At 44.8% G+C, this 24,350-nt stretch overlaps 1 protein-coding gene and 1 long non-coding RNA gene across 2 annotated transcripts in view; both read left to right on the top strand.

Annotated features, from left to right (window-relative positions):
* LOC139060956 (uncharacterized) overlaps nucleotides 1–24,350 on the top strand; it is a 278,066-nt gene that overhangs the window by 15,721 nt on the left and 237,995 nt on the right. The window lies entirely within an intron of this gene.
* LOC139060953 (uncharacterized) lies at nucleotides 790–15,135 on the top strand. The gene is made up of 5 exons (XR_011515117.1): nucleotides 790–2,819; nucleotides 5,108–5,213; nucleotides 6,629–6,746; nucleotides 9,134–9,247; nucleotides 15,012–15,135. It is a non-coding gene; the product is annotated as an uncharacterized lncRNA (long non-coding RNA).

Genomic DNA, 24,350 nt, shown 5'->3' on the forward strand with positions numbered 1-24,350 from the left:
ATGACACATGTATACCAGCATAAACTACAGAGCAAATAAGACGTTCAGAGCTCAACTTCTGGAATTTCATCCCCATCAAAGCTGGTGTCGGTACTTTTGATGCAATGATTTTCACTTGGGGACATATTCTCGGATGAACACTTATGGCGATACTACTGCCTTTGCATGACGCATTCCTCGACCAGCCAGTAAGCACTGGATAGCACAATGATATTGTCAAAAGCTATCAGCAGAGTTTGAATCCCTAGTACAGAGAGTAGATCTGCCTAAGATTTTATTGCAATATAGGAGTCAGGTACCATAAAAGTTTCATAATAAAATGTTACATGTTTGTTTGTGCACGCAATAAAATAATCTGGCAATGTGATTATAGCACTTTGGAGATGCTTCAAACAAGGACGAGTTGGCAAAGTTTATTGCAAGCAGTTTGATCAGTGATAAATTATGTATGCACTTTGTCACATCCTAATAATATTGCTTGCATCAGATATATCAGTCAGAGGTAGTATAAGGGCGAACTTGAACCTGCATATTTTCCAAATAGCCAAGTGCGTCAATCACAATAGTGTCAAATACTAATCTGCTAAGAGCATGTTAGTGCCTGTTTATGTCCAATTGTAGAAGGCAAGCGTGCGATTGGCTATGCATGCCCACATATAAAAATAAAAAGCAGAACCACAAGACAGTATAAATAGGTTGGTGAACAGATAGCCAAAATAGCAGTCAAAATCCATCGCACTTTGTCACAAATAAATTAATATTGTAATTAAATAACAATCTCTAAAAATGTCATGTGATCAATTGTGGTAATGATCACAGTTACTGCTGTGAAAAATTATTTGCACTAAGTGTTTCACAACTTGCTGAGAGGGCTTGACCTAGTAAAAAATCCTCATATATGCACAGCAGTGGCAAAAAACGAGATGAGCGTCGCATCTTGGTGACCATTATCTCCCTACATACTACACAAAACTGAATTTGAAATTAAAGGAGAAATAACAAAGCAGTTCGTGTGCCAATGATGGTTAAGCGCACTGCAATGCCTTGCCATGCGTTGAAAGCTGACCTCCAAGCAACCAAAATGTAAGTGACCCTACATTGAAGCAGCGTCTCTAAATGACGAACGTGTATCGCATCCTGGCATTCGCAGACGCAGTCACCAAATGAAAAACACCTTTGCAAATCGCAATAACGACGAATGTCACACGCGTGCGCACACAGACAGAATGCGAGCAGTTTCCGAAAGCACTCGCGAAAGACTGTACGGACGTTCCTACGCGTTCCACGCATATCAGAAGCGCGCGCGCGCGCACACACACATACACACATACACACGCACACACACGCACGCACAAAAGGCGAGCAGTTTCCGGAAGCACTCGACAAAGACGGCACGGACGTTTTTACAAAAAAGCAAATCCCACCGGCGTGGCACCATTTCCCGATGCACAAACAGCACCACTCATTAACAGTACACATCCGTAGAACGGCGCACAAGCCGGAACAAAGCGCACACCACTCGACGCCAAATCCGTCGTCGATTACGCCGCTGAGAAACGAACACCTTCTAACATTCACAAACCAAACGACGATGTGCTGCGAACTTCAAACAGATTTTACGGCCCTGTCCGGTTGATAGGGCTGCTCCACAGGCTGTCCTCACTGTTGAAAGCAATGTCAGCAAAGTTGTTGAAAAAGGCCGCCTAAAACACGCAAAAACATGGAAATAATACGCCTCTACTACCCACGCTACTCATGCGATCACAGTTACCGGAACCACAGACGGCGAAGTAAACAAACGACGTCATTTCCCTTCATTTCGGACCGAAGTAGTTTCTCAGTTGCGCGAGTCTTCCTTTCGAGCAGGGCGCGACTTGTTCCGGGGACTGTGAGGGCGCTGCGGTCGAGCTCTGCACCAAGTGAGCGGCGCTGCTCTGCTGACATGTGCACGTTACTTGCGGGTGTTTGCGCTTCTTGTGCTGTAGCCGATTTTATTTTCTCATTGCGTGTGCCTTGTAACTGTCCTCGGGCACGTGGCTGGCGGTCGAGGTCTTTTGCGTCCGGTCCAAGTTTTGCGCTCATGGAGACGCCAGTACCGGCGACGTGTGGGTCACCAAGCGTTAACATTGCGTGTGCACTTTGGTTTGTAGGCCCACCTTTTTTTCCATCTCACTTTCTTCGGACGTGCACTCTCAGGTATGGTGTCTGTAGAATATTATACTTCAGCTTAAACAACAACAGAAAGAAATAACGGCTGCTTTATTCAGCGAGCACCATGTAAATGCCGAGTGCCGCGACTAACAACCATAACTGTGCCAGGCTATAGCAGACGACGCTCGGATGCTTGGCGCGGAGGTCGATGGCAGTGCTGCGGTGGCGGGAACGGCAGCGGGCTGCATGGTGCGCATAGCCGAGGAATTGGGATACTTAAAGAGGACTATAGGCCATCGCTCCATAGGCGTTGTTGCGGCGGGCGGCCGATGTGGTGCTGATCGTTTGATCATATTTACGCGGTGCTTAGAGAACATGTGCTCCTTTTTTTTTGTGTGTGAATTAACGATCACTAAGCCCTGGGGCCTGTGCAACGCTATTAGCTCGCTGTATGTTTCTTGCGGTGCGCCGTTGTTGATTATCGTAGTGCGGTCAATTCGCGCTTCTTTGTCTCGCCGCTCCCGCATCGGGTCACAGTGCACGGAAGAATGTGTTGATAGTTGTGCTGTCGCGTGCTGTAGTTCACCGCAATTCAACACTACGCTGGACGGACTGTTGGTGCAGTCGATGCGGCGTGAACGGACACAAAGGAGCGCTCGCCTCAGACGGTAAGTCCGGCGCCTTGCGCCTTCTTATGGTTCATGTAGTGGGTAGTTCTGAACTTAGTGTCACACATTACTTCCCCCCTCTTTTTTGGCTTCTGGATTGGATTGGCGCGGCTCGCTACGTGCTTGCGCACGCTTTTCCGAGCGCAGATTGGTGTGCGCCTGGTTTCTGCACTAGGCTGTTATGCGATCGCTTTATTGAGCGCAGATTGATGTGAGCCTAGTTTCTGCACTAGGCTTTTGCACGATCGCCTGCTTTTTGCACTGGGCTTTCAAAAGGCGAAGTGAGCGTCGCTTACTGCGGAAGTGCTGCGCCGCGGGCGTACCGTGTATGGAAGCGCGCAGCAATGCCGGGAAACATTCAAACAAAAGCAAAGGGTCAGAAAAGTGCGCTTTATTTTCCCTTACTATGTCACACTGGGTAGCGCCGTGCGATCGCTTCTAATAAACGCAGAAACGAGTCCTTGCAGCACATGTGCCCATTAATCGATGCCCACCATAGCCATATCAGGTGCGACTCGAGAAGCTGTGGAGTCACCCTGTAGCCGGCGGAGACGAGGTGGCGCTTCACCTTCTGCCAGTAGCTTTCGATTTTCTGGGTGTGAGCGCCCGTGATTGGGTCTACAAAGTTCATGCTGCGGTTAACAGCCTCCCATTGCAAATTCAGTCTTGCTCCGTTAGTCCCCACTAAGTTCGGGATGCAGTTGTATGCGGCCCATTCATCACTGTGGATGATGGTTCCCGGTTCAACGTTGGCTGCAAAAATGGGGCCTAGCGTCGCCGCGTCTCGTCGGTCGACCTTGAATAGTCGGAGCTCCCCGGTGGTCACGCAGATCATGCCGAATACCCATGGTCCACTATCTGCAATGCCGCCGTAATTTTGGCGGCTCGGCGGAACGTTGTCGCCCGTCATCAGGCGGCCTCGATTGTATTTTCGCTCGCCGCGAAGGAGGCATTCATCAATTTGCACAATCCTACCGGGGCCACCGAGTGGGGGTCGCGCCAGCAGCTCGTCCCGCACGACCTCACGAGCGTAGTTCCTCCAGTCGGCGATGACATGGTCCGACAGATTAAGCAAGTCGCCGGTCATCTCCTTCATGAGCCACGTGCCTATGTTTTTGCTCACGCAGTACGTGAGCCAAATCACTTGCCGCCTGCAGTAAGCGACGCTCACTTCGCCTTTTGAAAGCCCAGTGCAGAAAGCAGGCGATCGTGCAAAAGCCTAGTGCAGAAACCAGGCTCACATCAATCTGCGCTCGAAAAAGCGATCGCATAACAGCCTAGTGCAGAAACCAGGCGCACACCAATCTGCGCTCGGAAAAGCGCGCGCAAGCACGTAGCGAGCCGCGCCAATCCAATCCAGAAGCCAAAGAAGAGGGGGGAAGTAATGTGTGACACTAAGTTCAGAACTACCATGTAGTGTACAGTGCTCACGGAATGAAACGCGTCAATTTAGGGCTTAGTAATGCGCATATATTCGTTTTCACCGGCTGTAGTTCGTGTCACATCGACGTAATTTTGGTGCGTACACGTACATCGGAGTCCTCGTCACCTTTGGTCACCAAATTCCTTGCGACATGACGTGGTCCTCTCGCGTACTTTGCACGTTTGCAAGGCTTTACTAAATGCTCCGTGTCGCGTTTCATTCCGTGAGCACTGTACCTTGTCATGCGCAGCAGAAGATGATTAGTACAGCTACAAGAACAATAACAGTGATTTCCTAATGTTCGTTCGATATCGGAGTGCACATTTAGCAAAAAGTTTCACGAAAATTACCCCGAGGTTAATGTTCTAAGTGCTTCATCTATTGTTTATTTTCTTTTTGTTATGAAGTATGCTAGCGCCGGGTCATCGCTTCGTCTGAACGGGCAAAAAAATTCAAGCAGGAAATGTCACTGCTTCTATACGTAATTTCTCAGCAAGAAATCGTATAGACAATTCTAGAAGTACGTTGATGTGTTGCGCAAATGTTTTCACAGCTAACGTTAACGCGCGACGGCATCCAAATGATCTGACTCGTGAGAAGATTTTAGCTTGGATGCAAACTTTGATGCTTATAGGTTGTCGCCAAGGCAACCTGTATTTCTTGTGTTTAGTGTTGTTTGTTTTCGTGCCTTTGACACGTTGAATAACCGCCTGTGATGTAAGAATGAAATATTTAATTTCTCTAAGCGGATGCAGCTTCATGTAGCTGGCTGTACGAGAGCTTTCCCCAATTTGACGCGATGTTGTCAAATCACAAGTTTGCAGTTTCAGCAGTGATTACAATAAACTGAACATTTATTGTTTAGGGATGTCACAATTTCCTGAGACGGAGGCATCTCTGCACCACATAGGCTGCGGCACTATGCAGCTTGAACAGCACGACAAAGCATCTGATCTGCCTGCTTTGACAAGGTACGTACTAAACGGTCACAGCCATTTATGTGTTCTAGGGTCTGTTCGTGTATTTGGCACCTGTCAACTTTTCTGAGTCTCTCATGCAATTTATAAATTCTTGCTATTCTACAATTTTACTAATGTTCCATTAAGTAATGAGAACGAAGTTTTATTAGTGAAGATGTTCTAAAGCTGCTGAGAAATGGGGTGGCATAGGATTGCGAAAATGCACGTAAAAAATAGTCCTGGCGCTTTGCTTTCTTAATTGCTAGCAATGAAAAATCCCTAATAAAATTAGCAAAGGGACACATGCTTTAGGTAAGTTCATTAAGATACGTTCCAGAAGCAGGCTAAGTTTGCAGCAACAAAAGCACTGAGAAAAACTCACTGATCTAAAAACATGTTAGTTTCTGCTTTTCCAAGTGTGCTGCTTGTGTACAGTGTGTCAAGGTAAATAATGGTTAATAATGTATGCATAGAAAAGTGTGGATGCTGAGAGAAAGCTTTAGGAAAGTGCGTGCTGTCTTTCCAACACAGGATTTCTGTCTAGAATTTTTGTAAAATATGAAGTGCACAGGCTGGCAAACAATGTTCAACACTTTTGCTTTAGATTTTAATGTAGCCAGTTCATTATGTGTCCCTAGTATAGCTTAGCGTCAAGCTTCAAGCTGATCTCTGATGTCACATCAGTTGCAGGATGCAATAACGTGGTATCACATACTGCTTGTTACGCATGTCAGTAAACCTGGTGCAGTTGTCACAGGTGAGAGTATAACTGAAAGCTGCGCATTCTTTGCCCTTCTGCACATGATGTGGGATAGAGTTTGAACTATGCTATAGTGGCACCATCTCCCTCACCTTCTCTTCCTCATTATTCTGTCAACTTGCAATAATATGCACAACTTCTAGAGGCTTGATTATGGTGTTGTCTGCTGAACTTGGCTGATGTGAATTTCAGTAGTTTGGGGTACCCTCAAAGCTATGCTGTACTTTTCATGCATTTTAAAATGGTCAGTTTGACATATGTGATTGGCTGTGGCATTCCGAGAGAAACAAGGCCTCTTGTGAATAATGCATATATGGATTATTAGCATTTTCTAATACTCTTTCAAGAAGCAGCCTACAGGCTGCTCCCCGAAGAAGTGACCACCTTTGCTTACGCTACGTGGCAGTCTGGTCCAGTTTACTTAACCTGTCTGCCATCTATGCACGAAAACGAGGAGAGAAGCGAAAAAAGGGACCTTCGATTTATGTTTTTGCACAGATGGCTCATACATTGCACTTTTCTTATCTCGCATGCTTTGTTAACTCAAAGCTTTCTATGGGCGAATATCATTTCATTCCTATTTATACCTAATAAGAATTACTTAGTTCACAGTGTCACTTTTTATATTATACTTTTGTGAGACTGAGCTCACTTGTTTTAATGCAAGTGTGGCTGGGCCTGCAGAAAGAGTAAGCAGACTACTGTGTTGCTGATCAGTGCTGATCTCCACGTCCGAGCTGGTCCCACAACATCCAGGCACCACTGTGCTTTGCTTCATTGACAAGGTAATATGATATAGACACCTTGCACCTCAGTATCAGTTTTGAGAAATATGCTAAGACACAAGGGTTGGCCTTGGTGATAAATACACTCGTGTTCTTTTTTTTAAGCGTTCTTCTTGCAGTGTTCCTCATGTACATGTTTTCAGAGGATGCTTAAATGCAAACTGCCATGGAACTTGTTTATGCCTTAAAGTAGCACTCTTTCACCAAGAAAAAAGCCTTATTTAATGCACAATTCATAAGAAAGGTGAGGAGGTGACAGGACATAACAGTCTAACAGCCATCCAATTTTACTGCTTGCAGAGCAATATAAAGTGAGAGGTGAAAGGGCAAGAACAGATAAATCCACAATGTATGTTGCTCACACAACTGCGAAAAGAAGCATGGCTACTATGACACTTGTTTTACAATGATAAATAAGCAGTCTTGCTATCTGATAATCCACTGGAGGGCGAGCCAACTCGCAGATTCTCTGTAACACATGTAAGGAAAGGCTCACAAATCTTGCCAGCCCTATGCTCGTAACACATTGCCACAGTTGCATAGTTTTCAAACAAAATAATGCAAGTGAGCTTTGCACCACCAAATGACCTGAGCATTCAGTTGACATGGTTGCAGATCCAGTCATTTATACATTGGCCTGTTTTGTTGACGTGGTGTCTACTGCACGACAGTGGTATTTAATATCCATCAACACCCCTGTGCTCGACGTACTCTTTCTTGCATGCTTTTTTTTCACAGGTAGTGGAAGATTACTTGATTCCAGAACAATTTGGCTTGTTCTGCACATGATAGTGAACTTTCCAGTCTTATATTAAGCATGGAATTGGGTAGGAAGATGTGGTATTTTTTATAGTGCCCTGTTGCATTCAGATTGTGCAGAGGCTTCAAGCTTGTATTGACAAAAATTGGGATGAAGCCATAAGAGGAGAATTGTAAAAGTGTAACGAAAGCCTCCTGATAGATATGCTGAGTTGTGCTGCTGTGGACACTTATTGGTTATCCCTACTGGGTAACGCTGTTAAAGTTATGGATGCTTTGACACTGTAGGGCCTACAAGGTGGCTAGCATTACGGAACACATTAAAACAACTGTAGGGATGCATGTTGTGCTATTGTATCATAATTGGCCCACAAAGTGACCACCTTTGCTTACACTATGTGGCAATCTGGTCCAGTTTACTTAACCTGACTGCCATCTATGCATGAGGAGGAGAAGGGACTAAAAAATGAAGGGACCTTTGATTAATGTTCTTGTACAGATGGCCCATACATTGCATTTTTCTTATCTTGCAGGCTTTGTTACTTAAAGCTTTCTACGGGCGAATATCAGCATTTCATACCTAATAAGTATTGCTTTGTTCACAGTGTCACTTTCTATATTTACCGTATTTACTCTCATAATGATCGCACTCACGTAATGATCGCAGCCCTGAATTTTGTCGTCCAAATTCGATTTTTTTTATTTCCTGTGTAATGATTGCACCCCTAACTTGCTGCAGCGATATGTCATGTGCCAAGTCTAGCTATTAATGATCGCGCTTACCATCTGTCGAATGCTACGCGAACAACTCTTCAAGATAAACCAAGTGGTCTGCACGCACCAAACATTTTTAAGCAGATGCTCGTTTTCATTCCTTTCATTACTTTCCGCACTTCCATGACAAAAAAGCTACAACCAAAATTGCCTTTATTATGTGTAGGCTTTGTAATGGTTGTGGTCAACAGCAACAAAAAAGATGCCTTTCAATTCTTCTCATCTGCACTCGTGGGCACGCAACAAATCACGAGCGGCAACAATAGCAGCCACGTTTACACTGATACGTTAGAAGTGTACCCTATCCATACGCCGACACTTGTAACACAGCTAAGATATTTGCCCACCCTTAGCACAAACGTGCTGTATTAGGATAGTAGTCAAGACAAATGCCACAGTTTCTGCAGCATGCCCGCCGTGTCTTTCTATGTCACTGGCAGCTAAGCGTGCCCATCTGTTTCTGCCCCCTCATAGTGGACATGGCGACGTTATTGCCACAAACTTACCGATATTAACGATATTATTCATTATTGATATGGAAGAAACTTTCAATGCAAGTAATGTACTCGAGAGAAAAAAAATCGCGTTTGGCGCATTTGGTGTTTTGAGCTTGCTATGCTGGCCGCCACTTTTGTTTCGGTGTCCCGCACTACATACAGTGGCAGCCACTTATTTCTTGACCTATTGCCATCCCGCAGCAAACGCGGGATGAAAAAAATTCTTTTTGCGGGAAATTTAACCGGCATAATGATCACACACCTGAATTTGTGACCATTTTTTTTTACAAGAAAATGCGATCATTATGCGAGTAAATACAGTACTTTGTGGCACCAAGCTCACTTGTTTTATTGCAGGTGTGGCTGGGCCTGCAGAAAAAGCTGTAAGGAGACTGCAGTGTTGCTGATCAGTGCTGATCTCCACGTCCGAGCTGGTCCCACAACATCCAGGCACCACTGTGCTTTCACAAGGTAATATGTTGTGGACACCTTGCACCTCAGTACCAATTTTGAGTTTGACTTGATAAATATTTAAGAAGACACAAGGTTTGGCCTTGGGGATAAATACACTCGTGTTCTTTTTTTTGAAGTGCTCTTTCTGCAGTGTTCCTCATGTACATGTTTTCAGAGGATGGTTACACTCCTTAAATGCAAACTCCCTTGGAGCTTGTTTAGGCCTCAAACTAGAACTGTTTCACCAAGAAAAAATCCTCATTTAATGCACAATTCATAAGGAAGGTAAGGAGGTGACAGGCAGTGTCTAACTATCCAGTTTGACTGCTTGCCCAGCAATATCAAGCGAGAAGCGAAAGGGCAATGCTAACAGATAAATCGGCAATGCATGTTGCTTGCACAACTGCGAATGCGACACATGGCATGGCTACTATGAATGCTGATATGACGATAAAAATATTGTAGTTTTTACATTAGCCGGTAAGCTTATTAATATTTTGCACCAGCAAACAACCAGTTTGGTAGCTGTAGTTGTTGCACTGCTTCAGGAGTAAGGTATTCTTTTTAATGAAAATTGAGTAGTGCTGCGGTTAGCGAAGCTATTTCTGCCTGTACAATAAATTAGGCATTTTTAAAGAGGCGGCATATAACAATTGTGTTGCTGTGCCACATAATTAGTAAAGTGAGGGGAGGTTTAAGTAAGCAAAAGAGGAAGATTAACCTTGTCGTACAAACAGATCCTTGTCTCAGCTGTCGTCACTGTGATGCAACGGCTCCCAGATAACTGGGGGGGGGGGGGCTAAAATTAGCCTTAAAAAACTGACGCAATAATACAAAAAGCCATTGAAGAGTGTGGTTGCACCTATGTTTGACCAGTGCAGTATCGGGAGCAGGGCCAGACAGCAGCTGAAATGTTATGTAATAGAAGCTGGTCATATTGAGTGCTCTAACATGCTAACAAAAACTGTCATTTAGTTTCTATAGTGGTATTAAAGGTGCATTAATCTTTCCTATAAACAATTCTGCACTGGCATCTATGCAGTGTTTTCCATCTGCATATTCCGCAGTGCGGTAGCAAAAAGCTGTGAAATCTGTGTATTCACTTGCATGAGCTGGTTATGCTTCATGAATACTTTGTTTAGCGCAAAACGACACACACAAGACGACAGGACAAGGTGCTACTCTCAACTGACATCATTTTATTGCGTCACTCCTTTATAGACCGCTCAAACCAGAGGAACATGCGCAGTGAGCACAATGCGGTGAAGCCACCACCAACATCCGATCCAAAGAGCGCACTCATGTGACAGAATCCAAAAAACCAAATTCAGTGCTTTACTAGGTTAAGGAAGGCACACTAATGCACTGTGACTCCAGTGACTTAATGAAAAATGCTTCCGATAACTCTCGGGCGGTGGTGTCACGGCTCTTTTTCAAAATCGTGGTATCACGAAACATGGGTTTGCATTTGCATGTTTTACAATGCTGAGCCAAATGGGAACCTGTGCCTGTTGGTATGGATCGCTCATGTTCTCTAAGGCGCTCGTTAACACAGCGGCCTGGCTGCCCTACATACACTTTGCCACATGACAAGGGAATCTTATAAACAACACTGACGCTGCATTCTACAAACTTCACGTGGTTCTTTTCACAATCAGGTTTTTTACTTGTTTTAGAAATACGGCTGCACGACATTGACAGTTTCTGAGGAGCGGAAAACACTACCGGAATTTGGTATTTTGTGGCGACATTCTTTAGATTGCGAGCCACTCTGTGGCAATACGGCACAACTTCAGGCCTCTTCTTTTGTGTTATGCAGTTACTTTTGTGCCGCTTCCCTTTCAGTTTCTGAAGCAATACCTCCGAGACTGACGTCACCACCACACTTGGGTAACCAGCAGCCTGCAGCCTATTTAACTGTGCAATGAAACTCATGTTCGCAGAGTGATGACAAGATTGCATAAAGGAAGATTCTAAACACATCAAAGCAATGGCGCGTTTCACAGTCTTTGAGTGCGCAGACGCGTAAGGTAAAAGTTCCTTACGTGCGCGTGGCGAGTACATCCGACAGGCGTGGCCTGTTTGTAAGGATAGCTGCAAATCTAAAAACTGGAGTTTACCGTCCCTAGATAGCTCATGTGTGAAAGTTAAACCTTTGCCATTGTCATTGAAAAGTGTTAAAATATCAGCTACCGTCACGGAGCATTCGTTGTTAGTCTGTTTTATCACAACAAGAAAATCGTCAACATATCTAACAATTTGAACCGAGTCATTGTTTAAGGCACTCTTAAGAGCGCGGTCGACAAAAGATAAAAAAATATTACAAAGAGCAGGCGCCACACATGAACCAATACACACACCATTTTTCTGGATAAAAAGGTTATTTTCGAACAGGATAAAAGTTGCACTTAAATAAAATTCAAGAAGGGACATGAAACTTTCCGAAGATAACCCGGTGGCATTGCAAAAATCTACCTCGCCACTTTCTTCGATGCACATCATCACACTGCGAAATAGCTCATCATGCGGTATAGAATCGTAAAGATCTTCGACGTCAACAGAAAAAATGTTGGCTAATGAATGGTTGTCTTCCAGAAAGGAAACAACATCGAAAGAATCCTTTATGCCATAAGGATCGTCAATAGTTAAATGATTAAACTGTTTTTGCAAAAAGCGGCTAACCAAAACCTGCCAACAGTTGTTTTCACTGACTATTGTACGGAAAGGCACATCCAGTTTGTGCGTTTTTGCAGTGAAAAAACCTCTAAAGCAAGTAGCTTACATTGTTTTACATCTTTCACAATCTTGGTGAGGCCTATGACACAGACACACAAATATCAGGGCCCACTGATATTTGTCTCCTGATCCTGCTGTTCTGGTCAGTCACATAGCTTTAGCTGTGTGCCGTGCAAGGATGCTTACGTTCTGCATGAAGAATGGACATGTTCCTCAAGATGTGGCGAGTCTCTTCGGGAACGTCAGGCCTTCCGTCGGTCACGTGCGGCGAATGTGTCGGATTCTTCGTTCTGAAATTTGGGGGCAGGTACGCCTTCTGTACGACTGGTTGAGAGCTGTGTGCTACTCGCGCGATGCACCTATTGTGGCCTAGAAGAAGTTTCGTTTCTACAGACTTCTATCAACTTGGACTACAGAATTCTGGTGGACACAGCTGCTGCTACTCCTCCGGTCCAGACTACCGTGCAGAAAGGAAAAAACGCAACCGGTCACCGCTGGTTTCCAGGTACTCGGTGACGTCAGGCTTCCTGACGAAGTTGCTGCATTGCTAAAGAATGGGCCGAAGTACAGCACGGAACCAAGAATTTCTGCACATGAGCTACTGGCTTTGAACAGGCGCATCGCAAGGAAAGCAGAACTAGAGGACCAGGAGTGGTGCCTCCTCGATAGGGTGTACAACTTTCGTAGGACCGCCACTGGGAGCGCGCCACCTTCGACAGCTGTGATCAAAAGGACAGTATCTTTCTTTAGAGACAATGAACTGCGGCTGTTACTGAGTGACAAAGAGGGCGGGTTTGTGATAGCTCCGTCTGCTGTCTTCAACAAAAAAGCCATTGAGGCTGTCAACAAACACTTCATTCTGGCAAATGAGAAAGCTCAGAAGGTAAAACGCAAAGCCATTTCTTTGTTGGAAAATATAGGCCTCACCAAGATTGTGAAAGATGGTAAACAATGTAAGGTACTTGCTTTAGATGTTTTTTTTTCACTGCAAGAACACACAAACCGTATGTGCCTTTCCGTACAATAGTCAGTGAAAACAACTATTGGCAGGTTTTGGTTAGCCGCTTTTTGCAAAAACAGTTGAAGCATTTAACTATTGATGATCCTTATGGCATAAAGGATTCTTTCGATGTTGTTTCCTTTCTGGAAGACAACCATTCAGTAGCCGACATTTTTTCTGTTGATGTCGAAGATCTTTACTATTCAATACCGCATGATGAGCTATTTCGCAGTGTGATGACGTGCATCGAAGAAAGTGGCGAGGTAGATTTTTGCAATGCCACCGGGTTGTCTTCAGAAGGTTTCATGTCCCTTCTTGAATTTTATTTAAGTGCAACTTTTATCCTGTTCGAAAATAACCTTTTTATCCAGAAAAATGGTGTGTGTATTGGTTCATGTGTGGCGCCTGCTCTTTGTAATATTTTTTTATCTTTTGTCGACCGCACTCTTAAGAGTGCCTTAAACAATGACTCGGTTCAAATTTTTAGATATGTTGACGATTTTCTTGTTGTGATAAAACAGACCAACAACGAATGCTCCGTGACGGTAGCTGATATTTTAACACTTTTCAATGACAATGGCAAAGGTTTAACTTTCACACATGAGCTATCTAGGGACGGTAAACTCCAGTTTTTAGATTTGCAGCTATCCTTACAAACAGGCCACGCCTGTCGGATCTACTCGCCACGCGCACGTAAGGAACTTTTACCTTATGCGTCTACGCACTCAAAGACTGTGAAACGCGCCATTGCTTTGATGTGTTTAGAATCTTCCTTAATGCAATCTTGTCATCACTCTGCGAACATGAGTTTCATTGCACAGTTAAATAGGCTGCAGACTGCTGGTTACCCAAGTGTGGTGGTAACATCAGTCTCGGAAGTATTGCTTCAGAAACTGAAAGGGAAGCGGCACAAAAGTAACTGCATCACACAAAAGAAGAGGCCTGAAGTTGTGCCGTATTGCCACAGACTGGCTCACAATCTAAATAATGTCGCCACTAAATACCAAATTCCGGTAGTGTTTTCCGCTCCTCAGAAACTGTCAATGTTGTGCTGCCGTATTTCTAAAATAAGTAAAAAACCTGATTGTGAAAAGAACTATGTGAAGTTTGTAGAATGCAGCGTCGGTGTCGTTTATATAAGATTCCCTTGTCATGTGGCAAAGTGTATGTAGGGCAGTCAGGCCGCTGTGTTAACGAGCGCCTTAGAGAACATAAGCCATACATGATCCATAGCAACAGGCAAAGGTTCCCATTTGGCTCAGCATTGTAAAACGTCCAAATGCAAACCCATGTTTTCTGATACCACGATCTTGAAAAAGAGCCGTGACACCACCGCCCGAGAGTTATCGGAAGCATTTTTCATTAAGTCATTGGAGTCGCAGTGCAGTAGTGTGCTTTCCTTAACTTTGTACAGCGCTGAATTTGGTTTTTTGGATTCTGTCACATGAGTGCGCTCTTTGGATCGGATGTTGTTGGTGGCTGCACCGCATGGTGCTCACTGCGCATGTTCCTTTGGTTCGAGCGGTCTATAAAGGAGTGACGCAATAAAATGCTGTCAGTTCAGAGTAGCGCCTTGTCCTGTCGTCTTTCTTGTGTGTGTCGTTTCGCGCTAAACAAAGTATTCATGGATTCGCACCAACTAGCCCGCCAACGCATTGTGCTGGTTATACTTGTTCATTTAATGTAAAATACTTGTGGAAAAGTATTAGACTATTTCAGTGGTCTTGTATTGCAATTCTGCAGCCATTTCTATTCTTTGTGAAACACGAACATTTAACAGAGACGAGAACAAGACAATGCGAGGACGAGCACTTGCTTTCAACTGCTGTGGTTAATCTTGAAATATCAATTTACGTAGGTAGAAAACTCATGAGCCTCCGTGTTCTCTTTTTCCTGTTTCTCTGTGAGATGTTCACGCTTTACACACAATATCATGCAAGAACCAGCCAACTCAGTTATGCAGTGGAGCTACCTATTGTGCATGTCAGTTCCAATGGCTTGTTGTAATCTAACAGGGCCGGCTGCTTTGTTTACATTTTTGTGCAGATGCATACGAGCACTGTTTCAAAAACGCCGAACACTGTGGATACGGAGGCAAGGAGGCTGAAGGACCTGAACAAGCACCTGGCCACGATGCTTCGGAATACAAAATAAAGATGGTTTGTGTTAATTGTGGGCCCTAAAAAGTGTCCTCTTTGTCTCTGAGCTGGCACATCGGCCGACTCACGTGATCGAAATTAATCGCTGCAATGTTGGCAGAATGTGTTACTGTGTGGAACTTCGCCAAAAATATTGCATGAACAAAAGAACTCATTCAACACAAATGCGAACACTTGTAGAATGCAGCTAAACAAGAATGGTGTCATTTTGCATAGCTGAATGAGAACATTTTCATGTAGCATACACAAACGAGAACGATATCGTTTCGCATTGCCGTGCGAGAACTATCTCGTCAAGCACAGCTATGCGAGAATAATCTCGTTTAATATACCCACACGAGAACGATCTCGCTCATTGACGATGTCCACTCGTACACATGTGATGTACGACGTCGTCGAGTCTACGGAGCAATAATAGCGTACAGAAGTTCTCGTGAAATTCTCATACATATTTTTTCAATAGGGAACTTACGCTCCCGACCGCCAATTCCCACGGTTCGTGTGATCGGCATGGTTTTTGACAATCAATACGGTATCTTATCAAAATATCTTGTGAAATACTTTTGTACCATTTCGAGATTATAAATTATTTACATTAGCGAGTACAGTAGGTAATGGATTAGACAGGCGCTGGCTGATAATATTAACTTGTCGCTGAATAACGTCGATGGTTGATCATCGGTCTCACCTCTAGTGCACAATGGAGGTGCGGCGCCCACAACGCCACCTGGCAAAACTTTTCGTCACTCGAGCATTGTGAGAAGCCTGGTAGCTGCCAGGGCGCTGTTCCTCCTGCACAGCCAGAGTGTCCTTGCGTGCAGCGTACCGACAATACATCGTGACCGCGTGTAGTGAGAACACCGACCGAGTTGTTGAAGCGCTACGCTAAAATCTTGCTTTTGCTTTCAGTGCTTCACCCGTCAGGCTAAACTAGTAAACATTTTTATTCTTCTATTATAAAGATGTCTGTATTGTTTGTTTAACCACGCCATTCGTATATATCTGCTTTCTTCTTTCACTGATATCAGTTTACATGTGGAAGCTTTCTTTCACGGCGTGCAATGTTTAATTTATTTATCGGGTTTTACGTCCCAAAACCACTTTCCGATTCCGAGGCACGCCGTATTGGAGGTCTCCGGAAATTTTGACCACCTGGGGTCCTTTAACGTGCGCCTAAATCAAAGCACACCGGTGTTTTCGCATTTCGCCCCCCCACCGAAATGCGGCCGCCGGGGCCAGGATTCGATCCCGCAAACTCGTGCTCAGCAGCCCAACACCATGGCCACTGAGCAACCATGTGCAAGCTGAAGATAATAAATTAGCCCTTTTTTCGTCGTGTCTCAGTTGCTTAGCAACTTCCAGTAGCGTGATGGCGTACACTCCGCCACAAAATATTTCGGGACACGCGAGTGCGTATGCAAACGGACCACCGCGCCTTCTGGCGTCGCAGCCCTGTTGCGCGCATGCGCGTTCCTCCGTGACTGCAAGCGTGCATGTTTCCGCGCTTCCTCCTTGCGCGCCGGAGATATACGAGAGTAGCAGAGTAATATAATCGGGTTCAACTCGTTTCTGTCTCCAGTGCTTATTCCCAACCGCGGACTACTAACATCGATTAGCTCAGGGCTCCATCCTGGGGCCACGTCGGTCTTTAGTCTATATGAATGAGTCACCTAATTGCCTTTGTTCGACAAAATTCATTCTGTATGCTGATGATAGGAGAACATTCACTTTTCATAAAGATATCTCATGTCTCAATTAGCTAAATGCTGACTTAGAAAACATTCTAAGGTGGTGTAATGTTAACGTGTAATCTAATAATGCAACTAAGACTGTGTTTGTTGTATTCTTTTCACATCACCGAAACATAGCTTCCTATCACTTTTGATTTCCACTGCCTCCATCCAAGTTCATCTGCCTCTTTCCTTGGCATTCTACTTGATTGTAATCTGAAATATCACAATTATATTGCTCACATAAAAAAGGAAATAGCTCATGGTATACGCATCTTAATTAAAGCACGCCCTTACTTCACACGTACCCACACTGCTCTCACTTTACCACTCTTTCGTCCACTCTCACATTACTTATGGTACGATATGTTAGGCAAACAACTATAATGCTCATATTGCGTCCCTACAAACAGTTCAGAACCGAGCCATCAGAGTAATTACTTGTAGTGCACGATTTTCGAATGCCACTTCCTTACTTTTATTTACAAATACTGCAGCCCAGAAGGGCTCTTGCAGGAGTGGGTGAATACAAATATGAGAAAGAAAATCACTATACAAAAGAACCATACGTGAGTAACATGGCTAAGGGGAGCATTCAATGGCGTCCCCAAATTCTCTATGTGGTAAAGAACGGATGGCACCAGGCAGGTCATTACAGAGTTCAATTGTCCGAGGAAAAAAACTGTATTTAAAAGTGTTGGTGCGAGCAAAAAAGACGGATAAGTTTAAGTCATTGCTGTTTCTCGTGATTAGGGGCTTTGCGCGGGTCAAATATGTGTTAGGGGAAGCATAATGTGGAGATTAAAATAGAGAGTGTAGAAGTTTCAGAGAATTAATGCGACGACGGTGGCAAAGAGGGGTTAAACCAAGCATATTCAGATGACATGACGGTGAAAACATGCTATCATAACGGCGGTATATGAAACGAGCTGCCTTTTTCTGAACAGATTCAATTTTGTGGATGTCCGAAATTTCGTAAGGGTTCCATATGGTAGACGCATATTCAAGAATAGGTCTTACAAGTGTTTTGTATGTAATGAGTTTAGTTTCTTTGGGGGCAGCATGTAGAGTTCGGGTTAGATAACCAAGTTTTTTCAGTGCTTTGTTGCAAGTTGTTAGAATATGTTCTGACCAGGATAATATCGGAGTGAAAAGGAGACCTAAATAGTTATATTCATATGCGCGCTGCAGGAAAGTGGATTTACAGGAGTAATCGAAATGTGAGCAAACAGTATGCTCGTGAAAGGACATAGCGACTCTTTTTTTAAAGTTAATGTTCATTTGCCAGAGTTGGCACCATTTACAAAAAGTTATAACAGATTGATTCAGAGTGTTATGATCGTTAGATGTCGAAATGACATTGTAGAGAACGCAGTCGTCAGCGTAAAGCGGAATTTTTACTGAAACAGAGTTTGGAATATCGTTAGTATAAAGCAAAAAAAGCAATGGCCCTAATATAGAACCTTGGCGTACTCCGGATGATACTGATGCGTCAAGAGAGTTAAATGAATTCAAAGAAACATACTGTGAATGACAATAAAGAAAACTACGGATCCAGTCAACAAGAACAGGGTTATTAAGGATAAGGCTTAGTTTATGTAATAGTTCAGGGTGTGGTATAGTATCAAAAGCTTTCGAGAAATCAGTGAAGAGCGCATCTACTTGATGACCTATATCAAGAGCAAAACTGATGTCATGTGTAAATTCAGTTAATTGAGTCACTTTGCTAAAACCACTGCGAAATCTATGCTGAGCGCTGCATAAAATGTTATTAGACTCGAGAGCAGTGATAATGTGTTTATAAATTATGTGTTCAAGCAGTTTGCATGCCTGGGAAGTTAAAGAAATGGGTCTATAATTTAGAAGAGATTGTTTCTGCCCAGATTTGAACAATGGAATGACGCTTGCCCGTTTCCATGAACAAGGAACTGTACAAGTAGATACCGATTTCTCAAAAATCAATGTGAGGTATTGACACGTCCAAAGCGCATAACGATGAAGGAACACATTGTTGACATTGTCTGTACTGCAGCCTTTTTTGATGCCAAGATTTAAAATAAGGTACAGGACTCCTTGCTAACATATTGTAACATTGTTAATTGCACAGGGCATGTTAGTTGTCGTGGAGTAGGGAGGAATTGCGCCATTGTCCTGTGTGAATACAGACTGAAAATATTCATTGAATGCTTTAGCAATAGGTCGAGGATCACTTATTTCGGGATCATCTAATAGAAATGTCTGGGTGGTGTTTTTGATAGGCGGAATTGAGCTCCAAAATTTTCGTGGATTATTTTTATTTAAGTTAGGTAGAGTGAACTGATAATAAAAGTTCTTAGCTGCGTCAATTTTTTGACGGATTTCTTCTTTCTTAAAGCGGAACTGGTCATTTGTTTCGGCATTCATGTGGCGCTTCCGACGTGCTCTGGCTACTCGACGCTTCAAATGCAGTATTTCCCTTGTCATCCAAGGAAGGTCAAGATTTCTCTTTTTTGTTTTTAATGGCACATAGCGCTCTATGCAAGTATGGACAATGTTTTCAAAATGGGATACTATAGCATTGATATCACTGGTAGTGCATAACTGGAAGAATCTGTCGAATGAAATGCTTAATGCATCAAGTATAGACATATCATCTGCATGATTATAATCGTAAAAACTGGTATATTCATAGCGGCGCCTTGAAACTGAAAGATTAATAGTAGAAATAACAGCTTTATGATCGGAAATACCGTCCGTAATCTCACACTCAAAGCCACTTGTTAAGAGCGGTGCACTTAGAAAATCAAATCTAGTATGGAGGACTCTAGTATGGTTAGATAAAGTTTGTTTCAATCCAAGGGATAGTGGAAATTCAAGCAACTCTCTAGAAAGAGGGACGTTATCACCAGTTATCGTTAATGAAGCCCACGAAACGTTACGTACATTGAAGTCCCCCATGCAGATTAAATTTGAAGAGCCAAAACCGCGCTCTTGGATGAACTCGTTAAGGATCGTTATTTCACTTGAGGCATGTCTGGGAGGTCGATAAAACACACCAATGATTACATTTGTTTTATTAAAGTGCACCTCACACCAGACCGCCTCGATTTCAAGTGGAGATTGTAGTACAGAAAACTGTAGGTCAGAGCGCAAAAACAAGGCAACGCCTCCGCCTCTTCCCGCATTCCTGTCTACTCTTATGACGTTATATCCTGGGGGAGTTACTTCGCAGTCAAGGATGTCGCTATGCAACCAGGTCTCAGTAACACCGATAACATGTGGGGAATGTGATGCCACCAAAGAGGAAAAGCTTGAATATTTGTTAGATAGGCTTCTTGCATTAGGATTTAATATAGAAAGTTTATCGTACTTGTCATTGTTAAGTCAAGGATTGTTCCCCTGGGAGAGCGGTAAATTATGGTGAGTGGTGCGGTCAGGAGCTTTTACAAGAGAGTGGAAACAACATCCCAATTGTAGAGCTGATTATCAACAAACGCATGGTCGTACCTGAGCTGTACCACTGAACCATTGTTACGGAGTTTTGCTGTAGCGTCCCATAGTTTTTTACGGATGGATCGTACGTTTGAAGAAAAATCTTCCGATAAGCGCCACTGAGACCCTTTTAGCTTATAGCCATTCTTTAGAGCTCCAATCTTGAAAAAAAGGAAGACGAAGTGCTTCTCTTGCGGAACACATCTCGCCCGTCTCTGTGTTTTTCTGGACTTCTTACTGCACCTGTGGGGTCTACCGCCCCCTCCATCGCGGTGATGGATGTACAACACCCCGAGGATCCTCCCGGTTCCCGTTCACCCGCGGACATCGGTTCGAGGAAGCGAGGAAGTACGTCAAGTGGTAGCGAGGACACAGAGTTGTACTGCGCATCAGGTGACGAGTCCTCGGAGGACAGCTTTCGACTTGTCCAGTACCGCAAGGCCAAACAAAGAATTATCAACTCATCTTCGGCGTCCAGCTCGAACACTGTGAAAACAGCTCCTCAGCGATGGCCTCACTCCATCCTGTTTGTGCCACAGAACGCTACCGACAACCTGCGCGTCCTCAACAGGCAAGCACTCTCCGTGTATCTAGAGAACACCGTGCCAAATGAGATCAAGGATGTCAGGATAAATACTAGACGAAACATCCTGGCAATCGATGTGATGAACCCGAGTGCACTGACCATACTACAACATGTAACGCAGCTGGGAAACATCAAGGTCCGATCCATCGTGCCAACGAATGGTGCCACAATAACTGGAGTCATCTATGACATTGACAATGAAATATCTAATGCAGACCTCCCAATTCTCATAAAACCAGCAAGCGAACACAACGTGATTGTGCATGTTGGTCGCCTCGGCAACACACGTTGTGTGAAGATAACCTTCAAAGGCGACTGCCTTCCACCCTACGTGAAGGTCGGCCATTTTCGCCACCAGGTTCGACCATTTATTCCAAGACCAATGCAATGCTTCAATTGTCAGAAGATTTGACATGTGAAGGGTGTTTGCAGAAATTCGGCCGTGTGCCCTCGATGTGCCGAACCCCACTCAGAAGACAACTGCAGCGCAACCACGTTCAAGTGTCCTAACTGTCAAGGTGATCACTGCGCCTCTTCCAAAGACTGTCCCCAGATCAAGAAAGAGTTCACCATTCTTAAGCAAATGGTGAGAGACAACTCTACCCACAAAGAGGCCGCTGTGAAAGTACGGCGAAGACGACGTCACCGACAACGGTCTTCACGGCGGAAAACATCAAGCTTTCAGGAAAAGTCCCCTCGTCAAGCATCATCATCAGCGGACGTTTCCAGCACTCCGATCACCAATGTTGGAAGGGAGCAAACTGCCAGATCTCTCTCCACAAAGGAATGGCCGCCACTTCCGCGTACACGACCGCCAGAAGAGCCGCAGAAGAAGCCGCCCCCAGTACAGCAAGGTGCTGTATCCGAGGGGTCGCGGAAAACAGATGAGCAAGTGATAGCACTTATTAGGCCTTTAATGAATGCCATTCGCGTGCTGCTAAGCAACATGCACACACCGTCTGCCAGAAGTGCGCTTCAAGTACTGGACGCTCTGAGTCCGGTGCTTGCAACCTTTGAGTAGATCATGGCTCCACAGCCACGGTCTTTTAGGGAAGAGGTCCGACAAGCAGCTATTTTTCAGTGGAATGCCCGCGGACTCAGAGCGCGCCTTTCGGATTTCCGTCGCTTCGTGTTCGCCAATATGTTTCCCATTATCGTCATTTGCGAGCCGAACTTATTGAACAAAATCAGGCTTTCTGGATATGAATCATTTATGTCATCAGCTGTTGATGAAAACAGTAAGGTTTTGGTGTTCATTCTCCGTGACCTCACCTACACTCATCAGCCTGTACCACCTAATGAGAGTAATCAATATATATGCCTAAACGTAAGGAAAAAGAATCTGGCCTTCACTTTTGTAGGCGCCTACCTATCTCCGTCAAGTCGATTTGATTACAAAAGACTACGAGACATCCTTTCCTCAACTTCCAATCCCTGGGTCATCACTGGAGATTTCAACGCCCATCATACACTCTGGGGAAGTCCGATCATCAACGCAAGAGGCAGAGCTCTGGTATCTTTCGCCTCCAGTAATGAACTTTGGCTGCTGATAGATGGAAGTCCTACGTTCTTACGTGGCTCCACGTACAGCAGCTGTCTTGACTTGGCTTTCGTCTCACGAAGCCTAGTCAGACATGCAGGGTGGTTTGCGGACATAGAGATGCACGGAAGCGACCATATCCCCACGTACATCAAGATCAGAGGATTGACCGCTTCCAAAATACGGGATACGATCCAAAGAGTGGACTGGCCTAAATTGCAGTCTATTATGTAAGAACACTGCGACGCCAATCCATCTTTCGACTTGGAAGAGGCAATCAAGAGCGTGGTGCAAGACACTATGCGTACTCTAACATGCTCCTCGAAACTTAATGATTATGATGTGGAACTAGAACGACTTCGAGCAATCCGACGACGTGCTGAACGAAGATACCGACGTACGAAAACAATGGACGATCTACGGACCGCCAGGTGCACGCAAAAGAAGATACAGCGCCGGTTAGACAAGCTCGAATCGCAACGTTGGGCTGCCTTCTGTGAGTCTCTAGATCCACGCAAGCCTTTATCGCAACTATGGAGAACGGTGCGCGGACTGCGGACACTTCCCGTACAGCGATTCCCATTCAAGGCACTTGCCCTCTCTCAAAAGAGATCGGAGATTGACGTGGCAGAGGATTTCTGCGCCAGATTATCCGGCCAACTCACAGCTACCAACATTCCATCGCCTTCGAGCAGCTGTCCGCCACCACGTGATCACCGGTTGGATCTACCATTCTCGATCCACGAACTTAAGGCAGCATTAGCTTTGTGTAGCCGCACATCAGCGCCAGGACCTGACGGAATTCCCTACCGAGCTTTGTGTCACCTGGGGGAGCGAGCGAGAGGGGTTCTTCTTGAGGTGTACAATGAATCTTGGAGAAATGGCACGCTACCAACAACCTGGAAGACAAGTCGCCTTGTTCCACTGCTGAAGCCTGGCAAGTCGCCGTTGGAGCTCTCCTCATATCGCCCGATCGCTTTGGCGAGCTGTGTGGGCAAAGTAATGGAGAGGATGATCCTAGGACGCCTGGAGTGGTACTTGGAGTACCACAACACCTATCCAGATGCCATGGCGGGCTTCCGACGCGGTCGATCATCGATCGATAACGTCGTCGACCTGGTCACCTACATTCAACATGAGAAACGCCGTAAGCGTCTCTGCGCATCCTTATTCCTCGACGTTAAAGGGGCGTATGACAACGTTACGCATGAAGCCATCCTCTCTGCTCTCGCAGAGGTAGGAGTGGGTGGTCGGATGTTTCAATGGATACGGAGCTATCTATCCATGCGATCCTTCTTTGTAAGCACCGAGGAAGGCCATACTTCTCTACATAATAGCTACCGCGGCGTCCCCCAGGGCGGTGTACTTAGCCCCGTGTTATTTAATCTAACACTAATTGCTCTCCTTGAGCACGTGCCAACCACAGTCAGGGTATCAATGTACGCGGATGACATCTGCATATGGACATCTGCAGTAACACGCCTACAGCTGCGAGCGAGAATTCAGAAAGCCGCGACACAAACTGCTGTCTACCTCCGTAATCGAGGCCTCGAAATTTCCTCCGAGAAATGCGCACTGGTGCCATTTACGCGCAAACCCATGGCAAACTAGAGTGTAACGATAAATGGCCAAGTAATACGACGGGTCCGATCGTACAAGTTTCTAGGTGTCATAATCGACAGGGACTTGTCATGGAGCCCACACATATCTTACGTGAAAAAACGGTTGACAGGCATATGCCACCTGTTCAAATTTTTCGCTGGAAAGACCTGGGGAATGTCGCCTAGTGCCATGTTGCAACTGTACAGGGTGCTTTTTCTGGGATTTCTGCGATACAGCTTGCCAGCAATAAACAACACAGGCAAAACGAATCTACGCACTATACAAAGTCTTCAGGGT

Source organism: Dermacentor albipictus, chromosome 6 (assembly GCF_038994185.2).
Source record: "Dermacentor albipictus isolate Rhodes 1998 colony chromosome 6, USDA_Dalb.pri_finalv2, whole genome shotgun sequence".
NCBI lineage: Eukaryota > Metazoa > Arthropoda > Arachnida > Ixodida > Ixodidae > Dermacentor > Dermacentor albipictus.